The sequence below is a fragment of the Mustela putorius genome, unplaced genomic scaffold (genome assembly GCF_011764305.1).
Source record: "Mustela putorius furo isolate JIRA1106 unplaced genomic scaffold, ASM1176430v1.1 tig00000275_pilon_pilon_pilon, whole genome shotgun sequence".
NCBI lineage: Eukaryota > Metazoa > Chordata > Mammalia > Carnivora > Mustelidae > Mustela > Mustela putorius.
This window is the reverse complement of record NW_025421341.1, coordinates 6,198,316-6,221,080: the sequence shown is the minus strand read 5'-3', so window position 1 is coordinate 6,221,080 and position 22,765 is coordinate 6,198,316. Positions and strand designations below refer to the sequence as shown.

The 22,765-nt window shown below is 41.2% G+C and overlaps 1 protein-coding gene across 4 annotated transcripts in view; it reads right to left on the bottom strand.

Moving 5' to 3' along the window:
- SPATS2L (spermatogenesis associated serine rich 2 like) overlaps positions 1-22,765 on the bottom strand; it is a 165,413-nt gene that overhangs the window by 129,273 nt on the left and 13,375 nt on the right. For all 4 annotated transcript variants that reach the window (XM_004772186.3, XM_045078523.1, XM_045078526.1 and 1 more), the window contains exon 2: positions 13,732-13,781. The gene's annotated coding sequence lies outside the window, so the exon portion shown is untranslated. The remainder of the gene's footprint in view (positions 1-13,731; positions 13,782-22,765) is intronic.

The window sequence follows — 22,765 nt, the reverse complement described above, 5'->3', positions numbered from 1 at the left end:
AAATTGGACATTTTCATATCATCGAGACTGCCAACTTCTTTCCTAACATAAGGATATTCTTCTATCATAACTGCTTGCTATATTTGGAGACTGAATGACAAGGATATTGTTCTTATCCAGAAAAGGGGGAAAAAATAACTCATTATGATCACGAAGACCCTCCGAAACCAAGTGACCCTGGGTATGTGATAGAAAACACTAGAAAGAACTATTAGAAAACACAGGAAGAACTAGGTATCCAGGATGCATAAAAGCTTCAAAGAATCACAAAAAAAGTCAGGCCCTTAGGCTGTGCATTCCCCTCAACGGACTGTAAGAATTCAGATCCCCCAACATCCTAATTTATGAGAGAACTGTGAGACCTGAAAAGGCAGGAGGCTGCCAGCAGGGAAAGCAAGCCCAGAGTTAGGAGGAGGAGGAAGGTACCATTTTCTCTAGACCAGTGGCGAGAAGAGACCCGTGTCCTGCGCGGCTTGTCTTCCCAGTGTCCTCTTCCTTTGTCCTCCCTGGTCCTCCTCTCGCTGCGTCACACAGCCCGTCTCCCGGGAGTCCAGCTCTGCTCTCCGGTCCCACATTTTGAAGCCCCCCCGCCCCTCCCCTTTTTTTTGCCATGGCCTTTCTACGTCCTCATCTTCGCACTTGATCTCCACTTCTTTCCCACTGGCCGAAACCTTGCCCCACATCCTCCTCCGTTTCACGGCCCCACGCCAGCGTAAGAGACAAGGTCCCAGACCCTGTACAACATATTGAAAGAAGCTTAATGACAAGTCACCAGTATGTGGTGAGCAGAGACTTGAAAGAAAATTGATTTTGCGTGATTTAGAAAAGAAAAGAAAAAAAAAAAGGAAAGGGTGTTGTGTGCTACATTAATGAGGGCGAGTTAAAGGGAACAAGTGTCAGTGAAATTCCTTGGCATGTTAAAAGCGTTATGCCGAGTTTGCTGAGGCGCTAAATATTCCCGAATGCCACCATTTTGGAAGAAAAAAAAAAAAAAGCATTTTTGTTGTGAAACTTGAGGTCTGCTGAGATTTCAGGAAAACCTCAAGAGAAACATGTTGTTTTCATCTGAACCAGCAGTATACCCAAGGAGCAAGGGCCAAAATGACCCAACTAACAGAAGATATCAATGGTTGGCCCAAACTTAAGCCTCACAGTGTGTCTCTTCACAATGTGTGAATAAAATACCTATTTTATTTGATCCTCACCATGGTTTAGTAAGGAAGGTGTTACTATTCCCACTTCAGAGATGGGGAAAGTCAGACACCCAAAGGTTACGGGACACAGTCGAGTCCTTCAGGCTGTTATGTCCAGTGACTAAGCGCACTGAAGCAAGACCACTTCGGTGCAAGACCAGGCCCTGCCCACCATTAATTGCGAGACCTTGGGCAACGCACCTTCACCATGCCTAGGTGTCCACGTCGTAAAACGTCGACCCACGACAATACTACCTCTGTCTCAGAACTGTCTGTGGAGAACCAATCGAGTTAATACATTAGAGTGGGTATAGAATTAGAAAGTCCGTCTGGCTTACACAGTAAGCACTTAAAAAATGTTCGGAAGAGTCAGTTCTCAGAGCTCAATGTTTTAAGGCCAAATGAGGTATCCTTATTTTTAACAATTACATTGCTTCTGCGATTCATAATTTTATCAGTAGAGAATTAGCTATTTCTCACAAAAGGAAAATACATGCTAAAAGGAAACCCTGAATTGGATCTAATGAGTCAAAAGGGAAGAAAAGGGCAAAAGTTCAAGTGCGGTTTCTTGAAAGAACCCCATTAATTTCTGTTTCCAGAAAAATACTGTACACGATTTAAGTATTTTCAGTCATTTTCGAGCACAATGAAAGGTCAGGCTAAATGGAAGTAATATTTGTGTAGCCCATGGTGACTGTCGGGGAGTCTGTTTCCCATGGCCTGGTCCTTGATGTGGACAATGAAGCACTTCTCCGGGCCGTGCTGGCCCCCCCCGGCCCCCCCCCCGCCTCCTGCTGCACCCACTCCACGTGAGCCTTCTGTGACGGGAGGAGAACAAAGCTGCAGCTGGCAACTCCTGAGCGCTGGGGGAAGAGCAATTTCCCTCAGAGAAGAGGGCAGCGGGAAATCAGCAGAGCAGTCGCGCCAGGACACATTTTCTCGTTTGTACTCTCCTGTGGCCGTGGGGGCCAAAAAAAATAAAATAAAATAATAAAATCAAATTTTAAAAAGGCCGAAGTGCAGAGAATGTGGTGCTGGGAGAGTAGGAAAGAACAGAGGGAGCAACCGATACTCCAGATTGTCAGAGGCGAACCGCAGGCCGCTGGGAGAACAAGGGGAAAAGAACCAGCCGCACAGCATCCCGAAGAGCGTCATGCGAGAGAGCAAAGCAAGTGTCCTGGCGGAGAAGTTCTGGAAGAGTATGTATGTCAGGGGCCACTAGAAGAGCCACAGACGACAGGAAGGAGGGACTGAGTGACAGCTCAGTCTTTCTCTAGTGCAGATGAGGGGCTGGGAGGTGGCCTCGGTGGGGTCTGAGCCAGCACCTATGAGCTGGCCCTGTGAGGCCGGCCGAGGTCTCTTCCCAGGAACTGGCCTCCTCTGCCAGTCCCATGTGAAGCGTGCTTCCGGGGGCCCAAGTGTGGACCGGAGGGTTCCAACGTCAAGTGCAGCAGGAAGGAACCCAATTAAGGAAGCGAGGGTCAGGGCGTCTTTGACCTAAGAGTTCCATGTGAAAAAAAAGGAAATCTCCCTCAAAACAGGAACATATTCAGCATTAAAACACAAAGTTATGAACTGTTGTTTAGCCCAGAAGTTCTGCATGTCACGAGTGTAAAAAGAACGTAACATATGATATCTGTATAGCATTTTCAAGTTTATAAAGCATTTTAATAAAAGTGATCTTCTGTCCCACAGGGATATTTTTCATGCCCCCACAAGACACATTCTTCACATTACTATGAGTCCTGTTTAATGACTGACTTGATGCTACAGCAAATGTTGTTGTTGTTTTTTTAATCTATAACTACTACTTACAGTTTTATCTATAAATATGATACATAAAAGCCAAATGGTGGGGTTTAGATACTGAATCTGTTCCAAAACATCTACTACTTTTCCAGAGTGACTAATTAAACATAATTTACATTAACTGAACTAGGTGTAAACATTGCGATACTCTGCACAGACCACTAAGCATATCTCATTAAGAAGTTTCGGTGTTTCCAAGCCCTCAGACATTCGAAGGGGGTACTATAGAAGAGTAATTATTTTTAAAAGAATATATTAAAAGATATCCCTCAAGGGTCTTTAAAAACAGCTCTTAATAGCATAAACAGGAAGCATGCTATAAGGTTATGAAGAATGGTGGAGTACAAATGATTGTGGCCTATTTCCATAAAGAAGCATGGAAAAAAAGAAAATGAGCTAAAATTACTTCCAGCTTGCTGAGTTAAAATGAACTGTCATGTCATTAGGCAAGTGTCTTATTTACTCTTTGCCCTATATACAATAATAACATGTGTTGTTGGGAGTTAAGAGTTCACATTAGCATTTTTTAATTTAGGAAAAGGGGGAATTTGTAAACCCTAAGGAACAGTGCTCTAGTTGACATAGTTCAGCATGCCTGGAGGGTGATGTGTACTTTGTACCCAAACCTTTATTAAACACTCTGTCCTTGAGATACGAAGGTAACCCTTCTGACCCACAGTCAGCACCGCGTTCGCTCTGAGTTTTTTCTTTCTTTCAGCTTTGATGATAGATTTGTGCTGATCTACCCTCTTTTGGTCATCTGCTTTCCTATGTGACTGACAGCATACGTTTGGGAGACAGCTGCCCGGCTCTGGGAGAGAAGTTGCAGCCCGGAGAGGGGAAGTGAAGCAGGGAGCTAACCCTTGGCCTTGGCACCCAGAGCTCATCAACGGATGTGTTAAAGCAAAATGCTATAAAGTAGAAACTCCTACTGCCAGTATGGTGAAAACTCCGCAAACCTATTTACATTAAGAAATGCTGTGATCAGCTGAACCTTTTCTTCGGATATGTTAACTTCTGGAGTAAATTAAGCCTTCTGGGAAATTTTATCAATTCCTTCTATAGCACCAAGTTTTTACATTATTCTGGGTCTTGGTTTCTCCAATCCTTTAGTCCCCATCACAGCGCTCACCCTGTTGAGGTCTTTGGCAACCCTCACTGCTAGCTGTTTTTGCTGTGTTTATTCACGTGGTTCCTTGTGTCTTCACTCTGCGGCTCCTCTACTACATTATCGGTTCCCAGTGCTGAAAGATCCCAATCTACTGAACTTGGGTACTGATTCCCTGATCAGAATTTATCTGGCCCAGAGTATATCTGGCCCGATACATAATTCATCAATATATACATCACAGGAAGAATTGCCAGGGTCTATTTCTTCTTCCAATACATACTAATTAAACATGCCTACGTACCTGGCAATGGGCACCAGCACCGGGAATACTGGTGAACGGAACTGACATTCAGACAGCCCGTGGTCTGTTATGGGGCTAGCTGAATATATCATGCACCATCTTGATAAATCTTTGAGCAGACCACAGAGAAAGAAGACGAAAAGGGAACACCAGCTCGTTAATCAGAGTGCAAGCTCACAGAGGACAAAACCGCATCTCTCCTACTTTGATTTAATCTCCTTAACTCTTTGCCACTCTAGGTAAGCAACATATGTCCTCTTAATTGGCCGCCAGAGCCCTCTTCAAGCTCTCTTTTCAGAAAGCTTTGCAAAAGTCTTATGAACAATTTTGCTGTTCCAGAAAATGTTAATGCTCAAGGTACCCCTTTAAAAGAAAAGGAAAATTCCTCTGAGATTTTTTTTTTTCCTCAGTAACAAGGAATGCAATTAGGCCTATACTTGGCACTTTGTCAGTTCCCAGAGCCAAGAGATCTCAGGGTTAGGAGAACAAAGCTACCAAGATGCTTTTGCTATCGACTATGGCCGGCCCAAAGTTCAAGGGTTAAGGCCTGAGAATGTTTTACCCCTTGATTTGAATTTCCCACGTAAGTAACTCCCAAATACCAAAGCTTTGGGGAACCAGAATGCAAAATCCTTCCCATTCCTTTATTGAAAAATTATGTATGCTGTGATTTATTGCTAATGTTGGACTTTGAAAGCATTAGACAGGATACCTGCAAACCTTCAGACAACAGCTGCCAATACCAGTTTAACATTTCATGGCTCAGCAGTTAAAATATGACAAATAATAAATCATCCTTGTAACCAGTGTGAGGCACTTGGTTGGTAAGGTATTGAGAGTTGGTGAAAAAGAAGCAACTTTAGGTTGTGATTTAAGTCAGCACTTCAGACAGAGGAGGCTAAGGAAATGGTGAATGTTACTGTCTGTCTTCAGTGGCATGCTTTCTCTAAGAAAGCAACTTCTTTACAGAAGGAAGACGTCCCTGTGCATTAACAACAAAAACCGTGAAGATTTCAGATGTACATGTGCTTGTGAACAAAGACTTTCGGAACTCTTTATAAGCTTTATGGCAAATGATCCAGATGGGACAATATTCTATTTAGGACCTGTCAGAGACTGAATCTGAAAGTGATGTTTAGTTGTTTTAGAAGACAGTCATCGCTTTTTCAGGCATATAAGTATTTTCATCAGTTCCATTCTTGAAATATTACAAATAATTGCCTAAGCCCCAGTAGAACAAATGCTCCTTATCAAATACCTGTTTGCTGTGAGGACTGGCTGTACACATCTGTTTAGGAAAGGCTGTGATATATTCAAATATGCTTTAAGAGGCTCCCAACAGAAAAAAAGTTATGGTTCTTTAATAGTGTGACGACTTGTCTGCAGTACGCAGACTCGGCACCTCTCCATCTTTCCGCTTTGGTAGAAAGTGCTAAGGCAAGTCGGGCTGTCAGTGAAGGGAATATCAGCATTAGGAATGCTGAAGTGTATTTAATACCTTCTTTATATATTTTTTAAGATTTTGTTTATTTATTTGACAGAGAGAGACCCAGCGAGAGAGGGAACACAAGCAGGGGGGAGAGGGAGAAGCAGGCTCCCTGCTGAGCAGAGAGCCTGATGTGGGGCTTGATCCCAGGACCCTGAGAGATCATGACCTGATCCAAAGGCAGATGCTTAAGCGACTGAGCCACCCAGGCACCCCAATACCTTCTTTCTAACAAGAGGTCAAGCAGTAGCTAAATGTAGACACAGAGTTGAACCCAAGAGATACAGCCTAAGCAAAAAGATCCCCCTTAGCACCCACACAGAAATGTCTACATCAATGAAAGTGATTTCAAGTTCAGTGGACACCTGAAGAACATGAGAAGCCCAGGCTTGGTTAGGTATGTTGACACTTACTAAAGAAATCACTCCTCTAATTCTCTATTTATACTTGATTCTTTTTTTTTTTCTAAGATTTTATTTATTTATTTGACAGAGAGAGATACAGCAAGAGAAGAAACACAAGCAGGGGGAGCGGGAGAGGGAGAAGCAGGCTTCCCACTGAGCAGGAAGTCTGATGCAGGGTTCGATCCCAGGACTCTAGGATCATGACCTGAGCCAAAGACAGACACCTAAGGACTGAGCCACACAGGCGCCCCTACACTTGATTCTTTTAATGTAAATTCCTTAAAGAAAGTTGAGTCATTACTAATCCCAGTTTATAGGTAGAAACTCCTGGGACCAGACCTCCTAAGAATGCTATCTATACTAGGTGACCCTGGCCCCTCACCCAAGGCTGACTAGTAAAAAGCAGTCAATCAACCCAAGTTGGACAAATTAGATTCTCTCTTCCCAGAGCTCAAACCTGGAAGCATGAAACACAGAGGGTAAAAGTCACCAGTGTCACATTAACAGCAATATCTCAGAGAAGAGGGGCACAGAACCTGTGCTGGGATGGCCAGAGCTTCCAGGCTTACAACCCTTCGTGTGGTTCCATGGTCCCGCGCTTCCTTCAAGTCTGGGAGATATAGACCAGGATACTTCCAGTAAAAAACATTAAAATAATTGGTGTTTCTTTGCTTTTGTTTTTGTCGAAGCAAATCAGTCCATTTCTGTAGCTTGCACCAAAGAAGCTTATAGGTTAAGGGCATCAGCACTTTAATAAAAAGTTACATTTCCGGGGCGTCTGGGTGGCTCAGTGGGTTAAAGCCTCTGCCTTCAGCTCGGGTCGTGATCCCAGGGTTCTGGGATGGAGCCTGGCATCAGGCTCTCTGCTCAGCGGGGAGCCTGCTTCCCCCCTCTCTGTCTCTGCCTGCCTCTCTGCCCACTTGTGATCTGTCTGTCAAATAAATAAATTTTAAAAAAAAGTTACATTTCCTTAAAGAAGAAGTATAAGAGGCACGATCATAATTTGTCGCATTTGTAGGAAACTCTACATTTTACAGATGCTCTCATATGTGATCCCTGTAAGGGCTGGAGAAGGGTTGCTGATATCACCCTCACAATGGAGCAAAGGCAACGCAGCTCAGAGAGGGTATTACCTGTGCGCTGGGGAGCCAGCAAAGGGCGGAACCAGGCTTAGGAGTCAAGTCGACTGACAGCAGGTGGTGCCCTTCCCATGATGCGTGTGCCGTCCAGTGCCTGCTGTTATTTTTGCCTTGGGAAAGCCTACCTGTTGGTATTCAACTTTTATTTTTAGCATACAAAACCCTTAAGTAAAAGAGAATACAAACAAAACAGAAAAACAGAACTATTCTGAGTGTGTGTGTTTGTATCTTTTCATCTCTCTTACTCCCAACTCCAACACAGGCTTGAGAAAAGTTTAAATAAAGTAAAATATTTAAGCTATTGCCTCGCTATTGATATTTGCCAACAGAAAAAACATTAGGGCTGACAAGTGCCTTATTTGATAAGGGTAGCAAGTCTACCATCTTCTACGTAGTTTAACTATTAGCAGGGAGTACCTTTTGCACTACAAGGCAGTGCTGTTGAAGGTGTTTTCAACATGTATCCCCAACTATGTGTAGTTGTTCACTAACAATTCATGTACAGATATTATTATAGTAACAGGTTATACACTTTAAAGAACATGAACAAAATAGAAAAGGCCAGATTTTGGTAATCATGACTATCTTAAGGCAAATACACATAGGATAAGGTTAATGATTAATTAACCATAGTAGACATCAATCCACAGGTCTCCCAAATACTTTAGAATTTTCATGGTCAGCTTCTTGCAAGATCTGACTCTATGGTCATGGTCATTATTTCATAATGTGGCTGACAAAGAGTTTGTGTTGAACTCTGCCATTTAGTTGTGGCTTACAATATGAAAATTCTCTTCCATTTAGGGAAAGTCTTGACAGAATCTGTGAAAGATTCTGTTAGTTTGTGAGGGTTTGTTAAAACTAAAATATAAAATCTGTAAATCCAGTTAATGAGGCACAAGAAATTTCACAGAAAACCTACGTGGAGGAAGCAGTGGAAAAGCCACTGTGAAGGGCCAGGCCTCGTCTCCCTCTCTCCAGGTGGTAACAGACCCCAACCCCCTCCCCTCCGACATGTGGACCCAGGGGTTACGCCAGTGCCAGTGTCATCACCAGCAGTCATCACAATGTTTTATGAAAATAAAATGAATGTAAATGCAAGTTCTAATGAGTTTCTTTTCCACCCAAATGAATCCTCTCAGGAGCTCCCCAGGGTGGACAGCACACTTCGGAGGCCATGCAACAAGGCGATAATTTACTTCCACAGCAACCTACAATCACAGGAATATCTAGGCCTAAAACTATGGAGGACAAGGACAAACCAACCCAGGCCACAGAGAAAGTTATTTTGCATTTTAGAAACTTTAAAAATCATGAATTCTCACTCAGCCAGAAAAGCACATAAAACATTAATGCTTGATGCCATGTGCTGCCTTTTGTCCACGGAATTACCCAGCCAGTGGAAAAACAGGACCTGTGCCGGCACCCCCGCAAGCCCTCCAGATCCTTTCTCTTCCCTAGCACACCCTCCCCTAAGAGGTAACCGCTATCCTAATTCTTTCAGTAATAAATTCTTTCTCTTTATAGTTGGAGCCACGTATGGACGGCCCCCTTAGCAGCAAAGTGTGGTTTTGTCTGTTTTCACACTTCATATAAATAAGTAAAAGGATGAGCCAGAGCTACACACAATAGCACAGATGTATCTTACAGACAGGATGTTCAAAGGAAGATACAAAAGAATATATAGCAGTCTGATTCTATTTATATGAATATTTATATGGTATTTATATGGCATTTATATTTATATGGTATTGGCAGAAAAACAGGCAGACAGATCAATGGAACAGAACTGAGAGACCAGAAATAAACCTATACATATATGGACAATTCATTTACGACAAAAGAGTCCAGAACATACAATGGAGAAAAGACAAAGACAGTCTCTTCAAGAAATGGTTTTGGGAAAACTGGACAACCATATTCCAAAGAGTGAAACTAGACGACTATCTTAAACCATACACAAAAATTAACTCAAAATGGATGAAAGACTTCAATATAACACCTGAAGCCATAAAATTCCTAGACGAAAACATCGGTGGTGAGCTCCTTGACATCAGTTATTAACGACATCTTTGCGGATCTGACTCCAAAGGCAATGGAAACAAAGGCAAAAATAAATGGGACTACATCAAAGTAAAAAGCTTCTACACAGCAAAAGAAACATTGTCCAAATGAAAAGGCAACATACTAGATGGGAGAAGATATTTGCAAACCATATATCCAACCCAGTTTTGGGTTAATATCCAAAGTACATAAAGAATTCCTATAACCTAACAACAAAAAAAACAAACAACTCAATTAAAAAATGGGCATAGGATCTGAATAGGGATTTTTCCAAAAAAGACATACACATAGGCAACAGATGCATGAAAAGATGCTTGATCTCACTAATTATCAGGGAAATGCTTTCAAAACCACAATGAGATATCACCTGTTAGAACGCTGATTATCAAAAAGACAAAAAAATAACAAGTGTTGGAGAGGACGTAGAGAAAAGGAGATCTTGTGCACTGCTGGTGGGAATGTAAACTGATGCAGCCACTATGGAAAGCAATATGGAGGTTCCTCAAAAAACACTGCAGTAAACTTAAGGGTGCATATTAACTTTTCAAATTAGTATTTTCATGTTCTTTGGATAAGTACCCAGAAATGGAGTAGCTGGTCATATGGTAGTTCTATTTCATTTTTTCCACAAAAAAGTCTTTCCTGTGTTCACTACAGCATTATTTACAATAGCCAAGATACATAAACAACTTATGTATCTGTGAATAGATGAATGGATAAAAAAGACGTGGTCTATTTACATAATGGAATGCTACGCAGCTGTAAAAAAGAATGAAATCTTGCCATCTGCAACATCATGGAGGGACCTTGAGGGTGCTGTGCTAAGCAAAATGAATCAGATGGAAAAAAAAAAAGAGTTACATGGAGAAGGATAAATATCATACGACTTCACTCATATGTGGAATCTAAAACAAAACAAAACAGAAGAATAAACAAAACAAACAAAAACAAGCTCACAGATACAGAGAACAGACAAATGGTTACCAGAGGGGAAGGGGTAGGGAATGGGTAAAACGGATGACGGGGGTCAACTGTATCATCATGGATGGTAACTAGCCTTGTGCTGGTCACTCTGGAGTGTATACAGATGTCCAATTATAAAACCATACACCTGAAACTTATATATTTTTTGAAACTTCTATTTTTTTTAAGAAAGAAGAAAATAGAGAGGACTACAGATTACAAAAACCTAAAAACAAAATCCCCCTAAGGGAAGGTAATTTTAGTGCATCTCTTGGCAATCAATTTTAATATGAACTAACTTTTCTGGAGCCATGATGAAAGCTCATTAAATTACTAGATTTATCTTTCCCTGGATTTTCACTCCTGAACATTCATTAAATTTGAACTACAATATTAAATACATTTAACTCTGTTAAAAATAGTTTGAAATTTTCCAGTGAATTTATTGAAGTCAATTCTCTCAATCCCCCTCCCCACATATATATATTTTTTTACCTATTGTAACCACAATTTTCCTTTTAAGGAGGGCCAACACTGTATCTACAAAACGCTCATTCAAAGTTAACACTCATATTGATCAAGCATGAAAAGCCAAAAATGTTAACTCTGTAGCCAGTCTGAGGAATACAAATACAAAAAAGAAATTAATTCCAACTTTAGTGTCTCCAATGTTTCATAACCATCACAAATGATCTCCAAATGGCCTGAATAAATGGGACATACTTAGATGATGGTATTGTGGCACCAGCAAAACTGGCTTGCACATCAGTCTCACATTGTCTTACTGATAACAAACATGGTAAGGAACATTTATTATAGTGCCAGGTACTTTCTGCATATTAGTTCACATATGCAATGCTATTTTCATCCTCAAAACAATCGTTAAAGTAGGTACTATTATTCTTCCCAACTAAAAGGGAAACTGAGGTACAGAGAGGAAAGTAACTTGACGAAGGTCCATGGCAGTAAGTAGTCGAGTTAGATATCAAAACTCAGCTTCCTGGTGTCTCAGTCCGTACTCTACCACACTGTCTGGGAACATACTGGTTTCGTTGTTATCACTGTTGGCATCGTTATTATTCTGATAATGACAAGAACAGTTCTTTAAAACCAGAGCAAGCATGTGAACCAATAGGGGGGGAAAAATCTATGTACATTTGTTTTGATCTATGAAAATTTTGTGAAAATGACTGTAACCAAGCAACTCTAACTCTGGGAGAACTAATTAAGAAATGAATTAAGGGATTCAATGCATACCCAAATTAGTCATCAGAGCTCAAAGATCTGGCGTTCTGGTCTGCATCCAGCTTTGGCACTTGCATCCAAAATAAACATGACCAGATAAGAACCACAAGCTCACAATTAAAATGGATTTATATGGCTTATGCGTCCACATGGGAGAGGCCTCTTCCTAATTGAATTCGGACACCTCTTCAGTTATTGTGGGTTTCATCTGCCATCTCCCTACTCTTTTGTAACTGCTGGCAGTAGGATTATGTTGAGGGAGAAATCATTTCAATCAGTGATGTGTGCAGAGTGAGCATAAAAAGAGAAAAGAAAAGCCTTTGAACTGTAATTAGAAAATTCCTTGAGTGTGCTCATGTGACATATGTTTGAGATGACGACTAAGAGGCAAGACGAGTTACAGAATGGATGTCCGATGTCTCACTGTCCTGGGATAAGCGGCCAGTAAAAGTAGTGTTCTGACATGCGATTAAGGTCATCTTTCGCAGGCCAAAAGATTCCTGCTTTCCACCTCTAATATGATTAGTGACGGACAGCTGGAGGCATCTCAGTCTCCTGACAAAAATATGATCAGAATGGTTTTCAGTTGGTATATCTTCCCATCAAGCTGTTTGTTGCCTCCTAGCAGAATAATCAGAGTTTCTGATTATTTGGTACGTTCCAAGAAAACAGTAATTGATTGTGCCCTTGCTTGTCTGATGGAGAGGGCTGCCAGAATTTACATAGTAACTCTTCAGTCGCCTAACCCAAGAAAAACTAAGCAGCGGGCGCGCGCGCGCGTGTGTGTGTGTGTGTGTGTGTGTGTGAGAACGAGAGAGAGAGAGAGAGGAAATCCAGCCAGTAGTTTCCATAATAATTCTCTTTGGACAACTACAAAGTGTTTTCAGTGGTGATTCAGAATTCAGATATGAGGAAGTAAAAAGTATTCTTTTCCACTCATGGAAAACTACCAACTCCCACCAATGTTAATGGGTCTTTTCAAAAAGTTAGCCATCTTATTACTAAAGTTTCAGGGTTATTGAAAAAAAAAAAGATCAAGTTCAGATTCAACATTCATGGAAATATCCAGCTACAGTGAGACCTCATTCATTTGGTCTACCTCAGTTCAGAATTTAATCATTTGACAGTGTCCAGATCAGGGGTGATCTTATCACAATGAATATATGGCTTGCTAAGCAAATTAATTTAAACAAGCAAGACTACTGGTGGGTGAATAAAAATATTTCAGGTAAAGTATGATAATCAAAAATAACAACATGCTTTCTCTCCAGCAAACACTTTTGATGTACCCAAATACTAATAACAATAGTAATTACCATTTAATTGAATGTCAGTCTTGTACAGTTCAGGTTACATACATGAGCTAGAAATATCCCAACAACTCTGCAGGATGGGTAGAATTATCCCCATCTCAAAGAGGAGGAAACCGAGGCTTGGAGAAGCAGGTGACATGCAAATACTGTGTAATTACAAGGCAGCCAAAGAAGGGTGCAAAGCCAGGTTGTCTGGCTCAAAAGCCTATGCCCTTCCACTCCCACTCAACACTAAGTGAGCCCTGAAGACAGCACGACAGACTTCTAGAGTCACTGGACTAAGTTCTTCAACAACAGCAGCAAAAAGAGAATCCCTACAAGGAGGGACAGCCAGGCAGTCTGGCTCCATCCTTCTTGTCTGTAGAAAGAATGATTCCTTTATACATCACAAAGGCATCTATAATATCCCTATTGGTAGGTGGAAGTATTTTGCATGCATGAAACTCCTCAGGAGAAATGCATAGTCGGAGATGGAGAAGGGGGTATAGGCGAGGCAGGAGTGCCTTGGGTCCACTGCGCCTTCTCTACACCCCATCACGTATGACTTCAGCCTACACCTCTATAGACAAGAACTGGCGTGGAGACCCTGAGGGGCTGCCAAGGGCTGTGATGAGGCCTCTGGGCATCAGCGGAACGTGCAGGGACAGCTGGGCCGTGGGCAATGGAAGAGAACATGGAGAAGGGAAGGAACATCTCTACTTACCCAAGAATCCGCGGAGATATTCCTGAAAGCAGCCTGGATTCTGGAACGCTCTAGGAAAAAAGTAAATTTGGGAGGTCAGATCTCACATTTAGCAGGCAGATCACCCTGTTCCATCACATCCCAAGCACAGGATCTGGAGTCAGGCAGACACGAGATTGGTCCTTCCTTACCTACGACTTCATAGCTGTTAGGTAGATTAAGCTCTCTGTGCCTCAGTTTACTCAACTGTGATAGGGGTATAAGAACATTAATTACCCTCCTCACAGAGCTGTTGAGAAGACTGGATAATATGGAATTCATGCCATGAACTCAAAACACAGTAGTTTTAATAAGTATAATAGCCAACATGCATTGTTTAGAAAGCGCCCAGCATTGTGCTAGGGCTTCAAATAGGCTAACTCTTCAACACCCTGAGGTAGGCACTAGTGCCACTGGCATTCTGTAGGTGTGGGAAATGAGGCACTGCAAGGTCACATCATGTTTCATCAAAGCATACCGGGTAAGCGGTGGAGTGGGTACGGGGGACCATCTGTCCCGCGAAGCAGGACGCTATGTAGTGATATCCCACCTAATTCATTACAAATAAATGTTAGTGCTACTGTTATTATTACTGTTATGAAATTCTCCTCTCCAAGAGATGGTCTTCTAATGTTCCTGAAACCCCAGGGAGCTCACCATTTAGCTAGTCACCACTCAGGCACACAGACAGGTGCCGGGATCCTAAGTCACTAAGCCAACAATCACTTCAGGTGTCCCCGAGATACTCTGCGAAGCACTGTGTGGGGCTGCAGGGGCTTGGGTCTTTGATCAGGTCAACTTCCGCGCAGCGAATGGGGAATGCCAACAAGGAGGCAGCAAGGAAAGGGCGGGAGAGGCTGTCAGGACAGGACACTGGGTACCATACCGGGCTCTGGCTCCAGCTCTCTGGCTGGCCTCCTCCAAGTCAACTGACCTCTCCGGGTTTTATCTTTAAATGAGCGGACAGATCTGCGATTCTAATTTACAATTCTATTCTGATTCTCTTTCAGTCTAACTTCCTCTCCATAGTCCATATTTGAGAGAATATGTTTTAATTCTTCATTCATCCAACACACATTGACTGAACACAATGCCAGGCACTGGGAACAGCTCAGGTTATCAACACAAGAGTTGGCCTACACTCTGTAATTAGCTCTGAGAGCAGGATCAGGTCCCATCAAGGAAATCTTGGCGATCAGAACACTAGGGAAGGTTGCAGCCCTGAGGACAGCTGCGCACCCCCATTCTGGCCTCTCTGAACCCCGGGAAGTGGCCCCAGTGAATTCTGTACCAATTCAAAACCGGGGTCCCACAGTGGGGGAGGGAGTGCCAGGCTAAAATGATGGGGACAGATCAGAATGTCTATGAAAGTAACTAGACAAGCAGGGAAATGCTTGGGCTGAGGGTTTTTAGGTTTGTTTTCTAAGAGTAATAGTGTTGTGTGCGATAAACCAAAGAGATGAGAACTCATTCGACACTTGATGTGACTTTCTTGACTTTATTAAGGTATACTAATGACCACTTCGGTAGCAATCTTTGATGTACGTGTGTGTGAGTGCACATGCGACTGCTTCTTTGAGAAACATTAACTTTGATACAAGATGCTACTGACTTTATTTAAAGATCGGTTCATCACCCTTAAACATGTTTCTTTCACAGAACTCCTAGGAGGGGAGTAATTCTGCAAGTATAATACTTCCATTAAAAAGACATTGATTTTAAAATATGCTTTTCAAGCTTTTGATAAAAACAATTTTTTGATTTTGTGAACTAAAAAGGGCAAATAATGGTGTGGAGACAATGTAATAAATAACATGAGTCGTCAAATAAGCTATTAAACATTTATAGATACAATTTTTAATGCAGACTTTTAAACATGCCCCAGAATGTCCATCAATCTTTGATATGGGAGGAAGCAGCATTTTGGCAAAGTCTGTCTCCCACCACAACAGAAGTCAGTACAAGATGTTTATGGTTCTTAAAGAGAGCAATGATGGCATTCTTTGCAGGATAGTTAGACATTTTTAGCATCTAAATTTAGAAGGCAAAAAATGGGAGAACATACAAAAAATGTATTATTTCGATAGGTATTCAGGTAAAGTACCCTGGGCATGGAAGTCTATAGAGAATTTGATGCCTAAATTGGCCCTGAGATTCCCAAAGTATTTTAAAGCAACATTGCTGGAGTACCTGCATAAATGTCCAAGGTGACAACTGAGGAACAATACTCTGTCGGATATATAAAGGAGAGCTTTCTTAAGCTTGGAAAGAATAAAGTTAAAAATTTAGTAGTGATGACCCCTGGGTAAAGAATTACAGGTTTTTTGTTTGTTTGTTTTGTTTTGTTTTGTTTTTTTGTCCTCTTTTTTTATAATGTCTCTGCTTTCCAAATTTCCTATAACGAGCAGGTATTACTTTAACAATTTTTCTTAAAAAATGTTTTTTCGATCTCATGATGTATTATGGAAAGTCACCTGATATAAAAAGTGAAAAGGCTTCGGAATCAGACAAACTTGGGTTCAAATCCCTTTCTGGTTTGGTGCCACCAGATAAGCGACTCGGCAGTCCCTGCTGCACAGAAAACGTAAATAATAACACATGGCTTGAAGCCCCATTTTGTCTCCTAGAGGTGAGATACTGTAAGTGCTTAGCACAGAGCAGGAGCCCAGGGAATGATAATCACTCTTCTCTCCACAATACACAGGGAAGGAAGGCCTCTTTGATGACAGTAAATAAATTTGTTTGTGTTTATAAATTGACTTCAGGCCATCTGTTTAGAGAAACACTGGGAGTTCTGAACAGGTAACTTTCAGAAATCTTTCCATAGTTAAAAGTTCCCCAAAAGATGGATGAGTTTCTACCCTACTCTCCTTTCCCTCACACTTATTAGGACCCTGTGGTCTAAAACTCTTGGGCTCCCTTGTACCCGCTACACTGCTGCCATGTTCCGAGATCCTCTGGTTGGGATGGGCGTTGGGGGAAAGGGAGAGGCAGACCCACTGGAGCTCAGAGGAACCACAGCTACCACAATCAAGATCTTTTCCATTTTCTCATTCCTTATGATTAAAGTGAGCAAAATAAATTATGGGATTGCTTAAATGAGGGCTGAGGGACAAGATTTTTTTTTTTTTTAAATGCTAGCTATGTTGATGTTTTCATCCTATTCAGCTGAAGGTAGTTCAGTCAGTTAGGGTATGACAAAATATATGCACTCAACAAAATATGGCTGTTGGGGATATGCTGCCCTCGGATATATGTTGCTGTACCTTGACTACAGGAAGAAATATTGATTTAACTGGCTTTAATATCAAGTCCGGTATTTGTTGACATGTGGAAATGAAAAATATCAAAACTGTGAAAAGCTTGATATATAGGTCAGGTCCCATCTTAGCTCCCTCCGAGGGACTGCCCAAAGTCTTCTGCTGTATTGGAATTGTGTTCTGGTGATGCTTGCCCCAGTCACAGATAACATGAATTTTCATTATAATGGGATTTGCTACATAAATGAATATTGGTATAGATTTTTATGTAGTACAATTTATTGTAGAAAGTACAGCCAAAAAAAAAAAAATCATGTGTTTAACTTCTCCTTTTTCCCAATTCTGGAGGCATATCTCGCTTTCTACCAAAGGCATGTAATGATCTCTCCTTTTCAGTGTCTGATTCCTCCTCTCACGGTGCCTAATACAGAGTCGACACTCAAGAAATAGCTTAATAAAATGAAGAAATGCGCTGAATAAAATGTGGTACCAAAGCAAATGAGGGAAATTCAGAATAGATTCCAGGTAGGGTAAGAGAAATAAATTTTAGAAATTGATTCAGAATGAGTATAGCAAGCAGGTTTAGCCCTTCCCAACTAGGATGCTCAAGCCATCCCAGGCTCTGTGGGCCCTCCTGTGGCTCCCTATTGTTCAACGGGCTTGTCTAAAACGTCCAGCACCCAGCTTCCACATGTCCTTCCCTGGGGAATGCCACAGGGACATTTCAATCATTAACTGCCTGAAACACCTTCATCGGAGTCCTACAGCCCCTTCAGCCCTCAGGCAGCTAAGGATCCAAGTCTGTCCTTCTAAAGAACTGAGAGAAAGGACCACCGTGACCGCCTGGGAGGCAATAAGAGGCGGAGAAGTTGGCCCACAGCACCCGGGGGATTGGGAGTTCCTTTGTTACAGACAACACTCAGAAGTAGTTTCTGTGCCCTTAACTGGGACATAATCGGGCTGCGAGAAAAACCAAGAGAGACTTCTGAAGAACTTGCTGGACACTGCCCAGTGTCAAAATTCTTAACCTCTTGGTTCTCTTTTCTTTTCCCCTCCAGCAACAATGATTACTTTAAAAATAAAAGAGTTTCCTAGAACTTTTTATAAAGCTATCTAGTTGGAATATGTTTTTCCACCTTACAGTTCTTAGAGTCTTTTTTTTTTTTTTATCAAAAGCTACATAATGCATCAAATATCAAAATTTTCTATCTTCTGTCTTGGGGCAACGTAATAGATCTAAATGCCTATTTTCACAAAGGTCTTGACTGTGTTCAGAGGAATCACCTATTGATGCCAAAGGTTTCCTTCCTTCATCAGAGGAATAAACCATGGGCATGAGGTTTGAGAGACTCCAAGCAAGGGACCAGGGGCTTCCAGGGCAGAGAATGGGCCTATCCCATTATTACTGGATAAAGCACGAGGAAAGAGAAGGGTCTGGTGAGACTAGCCCCAAGAGTGGTGTGTTTTTGCATACATTTTACAAATATTCCTATTATTCATTTGAAAATATTTCAAAGGAAAATTGGCTTCTCCTCAAGAGGGATGACCCATGGCCATCAATTCATAACTTGGAAATGCATCATAAAAACACTTTTGAGTTAACCACATGGTTTGCTCAATACATGTAATCCTTCATATGCCCCTTGCCTGGGCACCAGTCGTTATCTTTGTATGAGAGCTGAGGGAGCTGAGGGTCAGGGACAGTCAAGCAGTCGGCCCTGGGTCAGACAGCTACTACACAATAGAGCCACGTAGTAAATCCAGTCTGTAGACTCATGTCCAATTCTCTGTTCACTGTTACAATTACAGAGCCCAAAGTTAGCTTGTTGGGCCCTTTCCAGCTAGAACATTACCATGGGGGACATCCTCTCAACAGGTCAAGTAGGTGGTCATGTCCTGTCAAGATCCAAACCTTTTTAGTTGCTTGGCTGTGGGCAACACTGTTTATCCCTTGCAAGAACTAAGATGACTTAAGGAAAACTGGAACAATTCTAATGCAAGAATGTGTAAGCTCAAAGGCTATAAAAATTCAAGAACTCAAAACCAAAGATAGCTTGCTTGCTTTCTTCTTTTTAAGCAAAGATAGCTTTCTTGATTAGACAATAGTTGGTTATAAACTCTGCAACAAAGTACCTTTTCAATGTGGAATTTTACTACTAGGATTTTTTTTTCGTTCATTTTTACTAAGAACTGAAGCCTAAAAATGACAAAACGGGATTACCCTATTAAAAGACAACTTCAATTGTTCCTTTGTTCTAAGAAACTGTGTTAGGTACTGACTGGCAATACCTACACCTTGATCTTCATATTAATTATGCATTTTTCCTACAAAATTGACTGCCACACTGCATGCTGTAAGTCAGATTTGAGAGCTGCCAAGATAAATGTTCCAAACGGCTGACTTTTTAAAGACAACTTGTCAGTTCACCGAATAATTCTTTGGGGGTTCATCCCAGTATATATTCCATGTCTCCCCTACACCTATACCTTTAGCAAATATTATAGCTCTTTCCGGATGTATCATCTTATAGCTAAAGCTAAAGATTTTTCTTTTCAACCCCTAATATAAAAGTAATGAAACTTACCATTCCTTTTGACGCCATCAATTTACTTTGGCTGTTATGATCACTTACATTCCTATACTGATTTCTGTAAAATATTCTGATTCCTAGGCAGAGAAGTCATTTTGACCTAGTCCATACCACTAAAACAAAGACGACCTTTGTATTATTGACTAAATAAATGTTTTCTTCCCGGAGGTTTGCTTTCATCAAATAATCCTATCGATGTCTTATTTCCTTTAGTTAACACCTTCTTTTAATGAGATTTGATTCCAAAACATATAAGAACATACGCACACAAGAGGTACTATATTGAGGAAGCCAAGAGTTCCAGCCAAGTGTCCGATCTTTGACGTGGCACCAAGTGACATTTTGTAAAAAGCACAATGGTAACTATTCATTCCGCTAGCCTTAAAAGGATAGGCACAGACTGCATGCCAGAATGGAGAAGCTTAAGCTTTGAAATCAGACAGCTGGCGTCAAATACCATCTCCACCACCATTATCTCTGTGACCTTGGGCAAACTACTTATCTCCTCTCAGAGCTTTTTCATCTGAAAAATGGGGGGAACCGATTTGCCTCAAAGGGGTTGCAGGAGAGGTAAACAAGAATTTTGCTGTTAAAAAAAAAAAACAACAACAACTGGCATACAACCTGGTATATGAGTACACACTAAGGAACTGGTGGGTCTTTTTCCATCTAAAAACTGCCATTAGTGATTCATTTGGAATCTGTTGTCTGTGCACAAGAAATAACGTAAGGGGTATCAATGCCGGTGCTCTTTATGATGGCGAAGAACGCGATATGACCTAAGCATAGGGAAATGATTACATTAAGGTATATTCATACACTGAAATGTAAGCAATCAATCCAAATATTTTTTCAGTAATATTTTATGACAAGGGAAATTGTTATCCTAGAATTTAAGTGAGGAAAACAGACCAGAAAACCTGTATAATAACAGCTCGCACTTACTGAGCATGGACTATGAGCCACGTACCATGGTATGCATTCTACATGCATTACCTTATTAATTCTTACAATAAACTTATTACATGCATACTATTATTACCTCCATTTTATAGAAGGAGAAACTGAAATTTCGATCGTTTGGGCAAATTACGGGCACTACATAAGAAGTATAGCCAGGACTGGAATCTCAAACTGTCTAATTTCAAAGCCATATTATTTTTTTAAAGATTTATTTATTTGAGAGAGAAAGGAAAAGTGTGAGAGCATGTGGCGGGGGAGGGGCAGATGGCGAGGGAGAGAGAGAATCCGCAGGCGGATGTCCCGACACCTGGCTCAATCCCAGGACCCTGAGACCATGATCTGAGCCCAAATCCAGAGTTGGCCACTTAACTGACTGAGTCACCCTGGCACCCCTAAAGCCCTTTTAACTACGAGGTTATTGTATTGTATTGTATTGATTCTTCAATACAAACTTCCTAGGTCCACCAGGAGGCTAGTTTAAACACACGCAAACACGCACAAACGTAGGCACACATGCACACTCAAAGCCACAACACACAGGCACACCAGATGCTAGCAGTGACAATCTCTGAGTGGTGAGATTTTAGCTGACTTGTAATTATTTCTTATCCATTTCAATATCTTCTCCAAATTCAAGGAGTATGCGTTGTTTTCACAATCAGAAAAAAAAAAATTTCAAAGAAGAAAATGTGTGAGAGTACTTAGCAAAATGTAGAGTATTATACAAACGGTAGTATTTTTAGGAAGTGATGGTTTGTTCCTTCACTTACAGATCTGAGTTCCTCAGTGCTACTATTCTTTTAAATGATTTTTTTCTTTCCACTGAGTCCAAGGTAAAAAGTATGTAAGAAACTATTTAGAATATGAATACAACCAAATATAGGACAGGAAACACCATATGTATTCTTGACAGACATGTGATACTGACACAAAAACTCAAAGAGCTTGTGTGTGGCGGGGGGTGGGGGTCGGGGGCAGGGACATCTTTTCAAATAATACAGACTTTTCCACTTAGCAAAAACACATCTATTAGTGACACGATGCCATCAGCGCATTCTCTGTCATGGTCATGTTAAGTGATACTGTCATGGAGCCATTGACGCTGACACTAGCACACTGTTTGGACATGCCTCAGCCTGATTACTGTCTATTCCAGAAGGTGTGAATCTAATGATGTGTTGGAGTGACACCTAAGGAGTGATTTCCTGTCACACCACTGATTCGTTTTCGGAGCAATGATTCTATAAAGAGAACTGAATGATGGACAAAAAAGCAATTGCTTTGAACTAAACAAGTTCAAATTATAGACGAGGGATGAATTTATTTTACAAAATTGTTATTTTTAAATTAAACGAAAAGTAAGAGTCTTTAGGTATGCTTCCAGACCATTTTTCAAAAGAAAAACTGATTAATACCATCTAAAAGTGACTCCAAATTAATCGTGTCACTTCATAATAGAGGTCCTATGATTGGCATTACGTGGACCAAGAGTGATAGCATTACTGAGGCATTTGACTAAATTACTTCCTGACTCTATCCTCTTAGGCAGTCTGGGAGAAAGAAAATGCAAGTCAAAGATTATCAAACTGGTTAAAAGGAAAAAACAAAACAAAAAACCCTAACAGAATTCACATATTGATGCCAAGTCTCTTGTAGAAAGTCACAGGGCTGTCCCGGTGGACATTTGATCGATGAGAGAGAAAGTATAATCCTCAAACGTGTAATCAGTAAGTGAAAGAAGTACCACTAATAAATTGAATTTTAAAAAATTAGAACTCAAAAATGTCTTGTCAGAGAAGAAAAATGATTCGACAGAAAGAGACAATATGTAACAAGGATAAATGTAAAATCGTCCACACAGGGTCACATAATTAACTGCACAAGTTCAGAGTGAGGGAGACGTGGCTTTGGAGTAGTTGTTTTAAAAAAAGACTTGGAAATTTTATTTGACTTTGGACATAAACCAACAACGTGCTGCCCTAGATTTAAAATGGAGGCCAACAGAATATTTGACTGGATTAACAAAAGAAGGGTGTGCTGAAGGCGTTTGTTTCCTACGGCTTAGAGAACTTGGGAGCAGGGTGTTGAGTTCAAGATCCTTGCTTTCCAAAAGGTATGGGTGGCGCGGTGGGTGACTAGAGGAGCGACGGCAGGATGGGAGCTCGCAGCCCGAGGAGCTGGGACCCCACATCTGCCTGAAAA